The sequence below is a fragment of the Oreochromis niloticus genome, unplaced genomic scaffold (genome assembly GCF_001858045.2).
Source record: "Oreochromis niloticus isolate F11D_XX unplaced genomic scaffold, O_niloticus_UMD_NMBU tig00002581_pilon, whole genome shotgun sequence".
Classification (NCBI taxonomy): domain Eukaryota; kingdom Metazoa; phylum Chordata; class Actinopteri; order Cichliformes; family Cichlidae; genus Oreochromis; species Oreochromis niloticus.
Window position 1 is genome coordinate 1 of NW_020327668.1, and position 11,207 is coordinate 11,207.

General features: G+C 41.0%; 2 long non-coding RNA genes across 2 annotated transcripts; one reads left to right on the forward strand and one right to left on the reverse strand.

Annotated features, from left to right (window-relative positions):
- Positions 1-81: 81 nt before the first annotated feature.
- On the reverse strand, positions 82-10,828 carry LOC112845046 (uncharacterized). Its single transcript, XR_003217833.1, has 3 exons — positions 10,771-10,828; positions 10,502-10,684; positions 82-250 (listed from the first exon to the last, which is right to left on the reverse strand). It is a non-coding gene; the product is annotated as an uncharacterized LOC112845046 (long non-coding RNA).
- Positions 1,976-6,847, forward strand: LOC112845045 (uncharacterized). Its single transcript, XR_003217832.1, has 2 exons — positions 1,976-2,411; positions 5,893-6,847. It is a non-coding gene; the product is annotated as an uncharacterized LOC112845045 (long non-coding RNA).
- Positions 10,829-11,207: the final 379 nt, after the last annotated feature.

Here is an 11,207-nt window from a genome sequence, read left to right on the forward strand (position 1 = left end):
TAAATTAACTTAATATTAGTAACAATAGGAGGTTCAGTGTAGTACATCTATCTACTTTATCTGTAAACCAATGTGGTAGCTAGCCGCAGAGCTATGGTTAGGCTAAATTACACAGGGAAGATGGAAGTAGACTTGATTTCCTTTGAATAAAGAGCAGCTGTACCTCTGCGTCCGTTTGGTCTGATGTCTGTTGGTCGACAATTGATGTTGTCTTCTCTCACTGATAAATAGACCGTAGCTGGATCACAGCCTGCACAATAAAACACATACAGAGGTCATCAGTGCAGAGTGAAGCTTATAAAAGTGCTGTCAGTATTCAGGATGTGTGTTAAAAGAAGACGATCATGAAAAGATTTCTTAGAAACTGCCAACATGTCTCAGAAGCCCTGTGGTTGCTTCATCTGTCTCAGACAAACACCCACCTGTTGTTTCTGGTGATTCATCTTTAACACCAGAAGAAAACACATTTTACTGCAAAGTACCACACAGACCCACACTTTGTTACACTATATACACACTATCATCAGCACTCTGTCATACAGAAAAACCATGTGATCCATTTAAAGTTTACTAAATGATTTTCATGCAGATTTTCAAGAACTTCATTGACACTGTCTATTTAATGGAGAAAGAGTCATATCTATGCAATTTCAATTTTCTTAATTTGTATAATTTCTACCATCCCTCATGGAGCTTGCTCATTTCTTATGTTACCTAACTACACATCTAGATAAGTGGACTTAATTTCCTATGAATAAACCGCCTGTTTGTTCTGATGTCTGTTTGTTTAAAACTCATGCTGTCTCTTGTGGTGGCAGATTTCTTTTCTCATGTATTAATCACATATTTAATCATATCACATTAGTTATAGTTATATCACTTTCTCACTTTACTATAGTAAAAGCACTCCTGTCACTAGTTTGCATGCATGCGGAAAGTTAACACAGTGAGGCCGTTGTAATGGGAGACATTAAACAGATAGTGAGACTCCTTCTGCTTATCAGGGATATAAATGCTTAGGTGAAGGCTAAGCAGAAAACAAGGTCATAATTCTCTCTGTGAGGGAGGAGGTACAGCCCCCCGTGAGGGGGGGGGGGGGGGGGGGTAAGACATGTAAGAGTTTGTGGAATATTCTTTGTCTGTGTCTCTGTATATAAGATGTAAGGGCAGTGGCCACAATTCAGAGATGATCCTGGTGTTTCACTGGGATGCTCTCTCCACATTGCAATGTGTTTATTAAACCCACTTCAAATCAAGCTCACTGGGTGTGTTACAGGTTATTGTTAAATTTTCCACAACAATTTGGCGTTGTGCGGCAGGATTCCTCTGGTGAGTTTCGCTGAATAGCAGGCACGCGGTGACTGGCCATCCTGAGGTAAAATTGCCTCAGTCCCACCATTGTTTTCAAAAAGGATTTGCAACGGTGAGCTGCTTTGATTTGAGCAGGGTTTTTAACCAGACTGACGAGAAAAGCCTCGGTTCCTTATTATTGCAACAAGTAGATGCAGGGTCCTAGAAACTCAACGAATTTGGGTATCCTAGTGTGAGAAATTGCACCTTGTTGCGGTAGTAAGTGCAGGATCTTAGAAGTTCAATAACTTGAGCATTCTAGTGTATGGTATTTTAGCACTTTTGTACCAGTGAACAAAGGCAGAAAGGCCGAACAGCGGACGCAATGTTCGTACAAAGAAAGCTGAGCTCAGTAAAACGGCTAGAGCCGTGGGAGGCATTCCTCTACGTGGTCTGGTTGAAAACTCCAAGTGTGTTTTTACAGGTGGCTACGGAATTGGATCAACGTCCTCCACAAGCACAGCGGCCGGAGCAAATGATACTTACATAATTGGAACTACACCCAGCCGTGTTTTGGCTGAATATTACACAGCTTCACTTCATGTACATCTTACGATGAAGAACAAGCTTCGAGGACAATCAATCTCTCCCTGAAGACAAAATGCAGTTCAAGAGCAACGCGTCGACTTCAAGAGTCAACAATGTGAACACACAGCAACACTGCCCTAAACCCTAAACCTTAAAGGGTTCAGCAGCATGTATAAATACCATGGAAGCATGCGCTCATGATCACAAGCTGGGAGGTTCACCTGCGACATCATTGTGTGTGAATGGACTTGAGAAGACTGAGTTTCACATTTGCCATACTAGGAGTTGAAATGGCAAAGGCAGAGACTGAAAAGCGTGAAAGACAAAAGGCAAAGCTGAAGAAGATACGCCACAACTGTGAACTGCTGCAGATGTGGGAGAGAGACAGAAGCTGTGAGGAGCTGTGAGAAGAGAGCATGGAGGACAAATGAAGTCTGTTGTTGTTAATGTGAGAACACATGAAAATTGGGTTGGAAAACTGTGGCCGGCTGTCTTGTGGAGGTTGATAAAGAGTCCGTAGGATTGCAACAAAGGTAAAAAAATAAAACGCACACAAACACACATAAACAGAGAAATGTGAAGGAAAGGCAGCTTTAAGGACATGCCTGCTGAATCTGCAGCTCCACTGCACACACATGTATTAAACCTGCCTACTAGCATACGCACTCATGCAATAAAGATCAGCTTGTTATCTGTCGTCAGTGTTAAAATAGTGTAAATTTAACAGACACTTGTTATCAAATGCTGAGTGTATCCACTGCTGACAATTAACTCTCCAGGTTGCAGGACAACAGTTTAACTTTTGTGAAAGGGAAAAAAGATTCTGGTTTGACCAACCAGTGATCAGACAATAAATTTAGTTGTTAATATAGTGAATCGTGAGATGCTTTCTGCTTGATTGGTGCAGCACAAGTAATTTACTGTATGAAGGAAATTCTCTTTTGTGATAATATTTTGAACATGCATTTCTGTTGTCCTGTCAACTTAGTGGGTTATGAGCTGATATGCAAATTAGTTGATTGTTACACTTGACCACTCGGGAGAGCAGAAAAGCGCTATATAAGAATCAGTCCATTTACCATTTACTAGATCAGGAAAAGGTTACTGGATTATTAAAACAAGTGAATAAGATGTAGCAGAGGGTTGAGTTTCCTGTTTCTGATGTACGGGTGAAGCTTGCACCCAGATACACACTCTGATTACATGAGAACAGACTTGTTTTGTGAAATACATGATGACATGTTACACGTTTACTTTTGGAGAAAAAAAAGGAGAAAAGCTAAATGAAATGATTGGGTCTGTGAAAATGAAAAATAAGTGAAAAAGCACAGACCTGGGAAGAAATTCACATTCCTGTGATAAAACATTGATATGAAGTGTTTAGGAAGCTTTAAATGGTGAACATTTGTGTTGTGTGAACTGTGCAGCTGCTAATAAAAGGGCGGAAATTTCTCTGTTTATTTAGCGGGTGGTGTATGTATGTTTGTTGTCCCCAGACTTTCCAGAATTGTGTGATATTCTGGACACTTGTGGGCAACCAGTAAATGGGATGTGGGGAACATGAACAGAAGCAGTAACTGCAGCACTGCATGCAGGTTCTAATCCCTACAGCATGTTGTGTCACCAGAAAGCAAAATATTCTTGTGATTTCTGACAGATTTGGTTTTTTTTGTTTTGTTTTAGTACCAGGCTGATTCTGCCAGTTAGGTTTGGGTTGTTTTTCTTTTTCTAAGAGAAAGACTGTTTTTTTTTTTTTTTTGTTTGCTTGTGTTTTTTTACACTTAGACATGCCGGAACCGGGCCTAATTTTGGTGTTGTTGTTTCTTTTTTGTAACAGTGCACTTAGCAAAAACCTGCCAGGTATCGCCCCTCTGGGCGTGATATTTTGTGTGTTGATGATTTAAAAGCAGGCCTGCAAGATGGGGAGCAAAAGCGCTATAAAATACTTTAATTGAGAGCAAATATAAGGTGAACTTCTCTAGATTACAATTGGATTCTGAGAAAATTCACCTAAATAGGACGCTGACCATATCAGATGGTAATCCTGTGTTTAAAAGGATTGTACCGATTCAATCCACTTCAAAAGCAATAAGAATTGTTGTGTTTTTGGAATGACGAAATATTGCTGTCAGTGGATATTAAATTTGTGCGCAGTTTTCCACTGTCAGCAATGATCGTTATGAATGCATGTGACTAGATGAATGCATGTGATTGGTATAAATGCAAATGCAGAGGACTGTGGCTGGACTGATGATGTGGACTAAATGTGACTGACTTGAAATTGAAAAGACTAACTATTTTAGGATTAGTCACTTCTAATGCTTAACCCACCCAAACAGTGAAAAAAGGGTAAATGTAGAAGCAGAAGCAGAAGGACAGAGACCAGAGGAGGAGCGACTGTAGGTTCACATGAGTGTGGGCGGGCCATGCAGACATAACCCTTAAGCTGCTGCTTTTCTGTTTTACTGATTTTGTGTGAAAGAAACTGTTTTTACTGGCTGCTTGTTAGTTATAGTAACACACTGTATTGTTGGAAAATTTCATCCTGACTTCATTAGGAAACAAAATTTTAATCAAAACACAAACAAACAAACAAACAAACAAAGCTCTGACCATAGATTTAATTGAGGTGGATAAATGCTAAAAGCAGTGAGGTTGCACCTTCACATGACGACAGGGTGGATGTATCTATGTGCGTTTCTCTGTTTTTAAAGCAGTGGAAAGATGACAGCAACATCCGAGGTTCTGCTGATTTAACCTTTTAAATGCCACTTTCTGTGTCTGTGAATTTACCAGTGGAGTGTTATTATGACCTAGTATTGCCAAATGCAGAGGTCACTGTGAGAAAGTGTGTATACACCTGTGTGGCGCTAACATTTACATTCTCTTTTCTACAGCAGAGAGTTCATCATGTGATCTGATTCTGTGGTTTACAGTAAGACACCCAACTGTAATTTTTTTCTTTCCCCTCACAGGATTACTGGTTTATGTGTGAAGGCAACTGTGATTACAGGTTCTATGTTGGTTATGCAATTACACTATGTTGTTGAGAAAATGTGAATACAGTGTCAAACATACTGTGTTTGAAACCAGCATTACTTCTTTTACAGCAGAGTGTTAATCTTTTTGCAGCACCTCTGGAATCTGTTGATCCAGGAAAAACCTCCAGGATGCTTCATATGTTTTGCTAATGTTTATTTCTCTCTAAGGGTGCTGGTGGAGGATTCAGCACAGACACTGACAGACATAAGTGAAATGAAACAGGTTGTGCAGTGATTACAGAACATCTTACTGTTGAGCTCATAGTGTGAAAACAAGTGAGGAAAGAAAAGTCACTGGTTACTGTAGTTTTGATTAAACAAATGGGGTGATTCATGATTTGGGTAAATTATGGCAACAGTAGTGTTTTTAATTATATGGGGAAATAAACTGCACATGGGACACTTGTGTCTGTGGTGTGGGATGCCTTATTGCTCCTATGACCCTACAGTTGTATGCTAATGTGTGAAGTTTGTATTTGCTCACCGATTTTACTTTCTATGTAATTGTGGTGTGGATGCGAGCTCCAGGCAGAGCTGTGTTAGACCGACTTAAAATGACATGAATATTAATTTTATTCTCTAACACGGGGTTTACATGGCTGGAGCAAAATTACTCTGGAGGAGAAGCCCTGATGTTGTCTGAGAAATGATCTAATTAACCATTTTCTTTTGTTATTCTCTTAGTTCTGATGAGTTGACTCATGGGAGAGACCATGTGTCAAAAGGAGGGATTCCAGGTTTAACATGAAACAATGCTTTCTATGTTTTCCATGAAAAAGTCCATGGCTTTTTACTGTGATTTGTGGGATAACAGTTCATGTACAGGTATTAAACATCTACAGGGGGGTTAAGTCCATGTTCAGATAAGCTTTTGATAACCTTACAGTAAACTTCACTGAACTGAAAGGAAAATGTTATTTGATGATGGTTGATATGTTTTCCAAATGGTTAGAAGTTTTTCCTTCTTGTAAAGAGATACAGGTGCAGCAGCCAGAGTATTGCCGGAAGAAATCATCCCAAGGGTGGAATCTCCAGACTGACACTGGGTGCTGATCAGAAGTCTTCAGAAACCCAGCGAGAAGCTGGGACCATTCACAGCAAAGCTGACAGCCCAGGCAGTGGTTGAGGTCAAAGATTGTGCGGTTTGGGGCCCTACTAGTCATCATGAGAAGATTCCAGAATCACAGCAATAACCATAAAGCTGCGTTGGAATGAGAGGGTGAGGGGTGAAAAGAGCACCCTCCTCCAATAAGGGTGTGCCAAGCTCCAACTCAACGACTGCAGACTGAGACTCTGAGCCACCCAAGAGGGATCAGCGAATGAATGCAGATAACACCTGCTTAAACTGCCAATCAATTTCCCTGGAAAGCTTAGTATGTTTTTAAGTTAAGGAGGTCGTTGGTGTGACATTAATAATCATATAAATGATATGCATTTACATGACTCTCCGAACATCACAAACTCTGTTAGAGTCCTGAGCCTGAGTAGAAGTGATTGGAGTAATTATAGCATGCAAGATTTACAGCAACTTGTGCGCATTTTGTAGGGTAGGTAGACTGATTATCTAGCATGTCAGTTCCTGATGCATAAGTGCATAAGGCCCTCATTGTCTGAGTAAACATAATAACAACAGTTGTGAGTTCTTTTGACATGTGTACTCAATTTTGACACCGTAAAGGTAGGATTTGGGGTTCATCACATTTCATTGAGGGATTTTGATCGGCCTCAAACATGCTGGAAGCACCTAAAGCAGGAGGTTGTTCTTCCAGAGTTAAATGTGGTTGTTTTGGTTTCCCCAATCACTGATGTGGGGACAGTAAAGATGATTGTAAATGCCCTTGAGAGGGTTTACACCTTTTAAACAGGCCGATGGCCCCACAATAGTAAAGAGTACAGTACAATGCATAGAAAGAGAGACTGTTGTAAAATGTAGCTCAGAAGTGTTTGATACATGTTGGCTGTGTGGAAATTCATGGCTACTTTTGGGTTTTACTCTAAAACTCGAGAAGCACTAACATCAGTGTTAGTATGTGTTTGTGGTATTAATTTACCTACAGGTTCAGACATATTCACTGTCCTTGATGGCAAACATCTGGACAGGGCAAAGCAAATGGCACAAAGGAGAGTGTGATGTTCGATGAGGCATGTGTGCCTCAATCCCTAATAACACTGGGGAAGAGGGTCTTTTATAGAAACAGTTAATAAATTGGGAGACTTAATGATAAAGTGGGAAAATATATCACACACTGAAAAACTTCCTCATCTTAACAATGGGTTCTTATGAGAGAGCAGCTTGATGTAACTAAGGTTGAAGTTTTCTTTGCAGATGAAAAACGAACACTGTTTCATTTCTATATATGATCTCATATTGTGTTTTATTTTATGATATAACTGCCATCCTTCGATCAAAGGGTGGAGACTCAGATGGAGAGAAGATGACCATAAAATGTGAATTTGTTGTTTCCTTCTGACTATAGGGAAGATGCACATTGTGAATTCTTTGAGTACACAATGGTGCTGATGTTCAGTAGTTAGAAAAGAAATCTCCATGTGTTTTTATGTGATTCTTAACTAATTATTTTTAATTCTTAATTGTGGTATCACAAAGGGTGGAATTTGGTGGCAGATTTTTTTTCTCATGCATTAATCACATATTTAATCATATCACATTAGTTATAGTTATATCACTTTCTCACTTTACTATAGTAAAAGCACTCCTGTCTCTAATTTGCATGCATGTGTAATGTTAACACAGTGAGGCCATTGTAATGGGAGACATTAAACAGATAGTGAGGCTCCTTCTGCTTATCAGGGATGTAAATCTTTCGGTAATGTCCGAGCAGAAAACAAGGTCATAATTCTCTCTGTGAGGGAGGAGGTATAGCCCCCCCGTGAGAGGGGGGTAAGACATGTAAGAGTTTGAGGGATCCTATTTGTCTGTGTGTCTGTATATAAGATGTAAGGGCGATGGCCACAAGGCAGAGACGGTCCTGGTGTTTCACTGGGATGCTCTCTCCACATTGCAATGTGTTTATTAAACCCACTTCAAATCAAGCTCACTGGGTGTGTTGCAGGTTATTGTTAAATTTTCCACAACACTCTTCTCACTTATGTTTAGACTGCAGGTGGGTCACAAATACAATGAAACACATAGAGAGAACATGACAGCATTAATGTAAAGGTTCAGTCAGTATATAGGCTTTGTGTTTAAAAAAAGAAACACTATTATTTCCCATGAATCATTATAAGAAGATTCAGCATCTTTCAGAAGTGTGTCTGTGGTCATTTAGTTTGTTACATAGAAACACCAACTGCTTGTTTTTTGTTTCTTTTTTTGTCATTCACAATTAACAGCGGAAGAACAACCCACACTGTATAGACTATACAGACACTATCATCAACACTGTGAAGATTATCTACAGACGTGTTCAGAGGAAACAACAGGAGGAAGTAGTTGCTGAGGTTTTACATGCACAATTTAAAACACACAACACCATTAATATTGTGAAATTTGTTAAATGCTGGTTCTCACTTGGCTTTAGGTGTGAAACTTGTCTCGGTGTGTTAAAGACTGATTTCTGTCTTACATTCACCCAATGTTGAAAGTAAGAAGAATTTTGACATGCTTTAAATTAATGTTATGCACCTTTTTGCAATGGTTTAATGAAGATCTTCAACTATGCAGCAACATGTGAACAAACCAGTAGTGGATCTAGGATTTTTCTGAGTATGGGGACATCAAGGGGTGACAGTATTCAAAGAGGGGCCAAGTATTAGTCCAACATACAGCCTCAGTGGATCTTGTGCTTAGTGATTGTTCCTGTGCTGCCATGATTAGTGCCTCTGTGCTGTCTTTCAGTCCAGCTTTGTCCAGCCACTGGTAGGATTTCTGGATATCAGCCACCTCCTCTATCTGCCGGTGGTACATACCGTGCAGGGGCCTGTCCTTCCATGATGGTTCCTCGCCTTCCTCCTCTTTCTTGGGTTTCTGCTGCCTGAGGTATTCACTGAGCACGCTGTCACTTGGGGCCATCTTCGTGATGTATTCGTGGATGTTCCTTGTCTCATCCTGGACTGTGGTGCTGACACTCACCAGTCCCCGGCCCCCTTCCTTCCGCTTAGCGTACAGCCTCAGGGTGCTGGACTTAGGGTGAAACCCTCCATGCATGGTCAGGAGCTTTCTTGTCTTTATGTCAGTGGCTTCTACCTCCTCCTTTGGCCAGCCTATTACCCCAGCAGGGTACCTGATCACGGGCAGGGCGTAGGTGTTGATAGCCCGGGTCTTGTTCTTACCGTTCAGCTGACTCCTCAGGACTTGCCTGACCCTCTGCAGGTACTTGGTGGTTGCAGCTTTCCTAGCGGCCTCTTCATGGTTCCCATTTGCCTGTGGGATCCCCAGGTACTTGTATCTGTCCTCAGTATCTGCAATGTTGCCTTCTGGTAGTTCAATCCCCTTGGTTCTGACTACCTTCCCTCTCTTTGTTTTCATCCGACTATATTTCTCCAGTCCGAACAACATTTCAGTGTCATTGATGCATATCCTGGTGGTGTGGATCACTGAATAATTGTCTTGTTCAATCTTGGCGTACAGCTTGATGTGATCTATGTACAGAAGGTGGCTGACAACTGCTCAATTTCGTAGTGTAATCCATAGCCAGTCTTGTCAATGATCTCACTGAGGTGGTTCCTTGGTAGATCCCGCACTTGATTGTGACTTGTTCTATGGGCTTGATGTTGGCCTCTAGTGTTGTTTTCCACATCCCCATTGAGTTCCAGAAGAAGGCTCTAAGGCCCCATTTGACCTTGTATAGTTCCAGGCATTCCAGGATCCAGGTGTGGGGCATTGAGTCATAGGCCTTCTTGTAATCAATCCAGGCAGTGCACAGGTTGGTCAGCCTAGTCTTGCAGTCTTGGCTGACTGCTCGGTCTAACAGTAGCTGGTGTTTTGCACCTCTGGTATTCTTGCCAATCCCTTTCTGTGCCCCATTCATGTATTGACCCATGTGCCTCTTCAACTTAGCTGTTAGGATGTCTGAGAGGAGCTTCCATGTGGTCAGGTTATTGGCCGGTTGTTGAGTATTGAAGATTCCATAGGTCCCTTATCCTATTCATATAACCGCTTCAGTCAGGGTATTTGCATAGTAGCATTTCAACAACACCCTCACCTCCGCTGGGGTTATTGTATCGTAGCAAACTAAAAATGTCTGCTGACTTTTTTGTGTAAAAGCACTGAATGTAATCAAAATTGTTTGTTTGCATGAAAATCTTTAATCTTAAACCAAGTCTTAGCCTTAAAACAGTAATTTTTATATTTTTTTAAACTCACATATAAGAATATTGTACATCTAGAAACAGACAGGAAAACACTACCCCTGATCCATTTGATCAGTGTTATTGGTGATGTGATATGTTGAAATCACTGTATGTAATGCCATCTTCACCTTTTCCCCCCAAATGTACCAAAAGTATTGATGAGGACTTAATTCAAGAAAACAGTTGTTTTTATTTGCAAACACCTTGTTTATAAATAATATGATAATGCAATTTCCATGATGTTATCAAGTAATAATTCTGAGTCTTACCTTCAAGTTTCCTCTGAAAATGTTGTCTCAGAACCAGTAACACCAGTAGAACCAAAACACAGACTGCTCCAACAGGAAATAACACACAGAGAAGGAACGAAGAATAAGCAGGAGTGCTTGTAGTAATAGAGGCTGATGTAGGTGGAGGTGTGGATGTAGGTGGAGGTGTGGTGGTGTGTTTGTCTAAAATAAAGCAAACACAGTCATTAAGTTGTCGTCACATTGTGAATGTTGAAACCTGCAGAAACACAGACAGGTGAGTGTGTCACCTGTGACAGTGATCCAGCTGGATGGAGACTCTCCATGACCACTGATGTCACACTTGTAGAGGCCTTCATCAGACCTGGAAACATGCTGGATGGTCATGTGACCTGTAGGCTGCTTCCTGATGAGGGAGCCATCTTTATAGAAAGCAGCTGGGAGGTTGGAGGGAGTGGTCTTTGTTTTACAGAGCAGAGTGACGTCATCTCCCTCCATCACAGGGAGGACAGGACTCTGCAGGATCACTGATCCACCTCAACACAGAGACAAACTACAGCATTTCATCCATTTACACACAGCTTCATCAACACTAACTCCACACACTCAGCTTACCAGTGACTGTCAGGTTAACCATGTTACTGATGGGACCCTCTCTGGACTCACACCAGTAAACTCCACTGTCCCATGTAAAGAGATCGGTGATTTTACAGGAAGAGCTATGCTT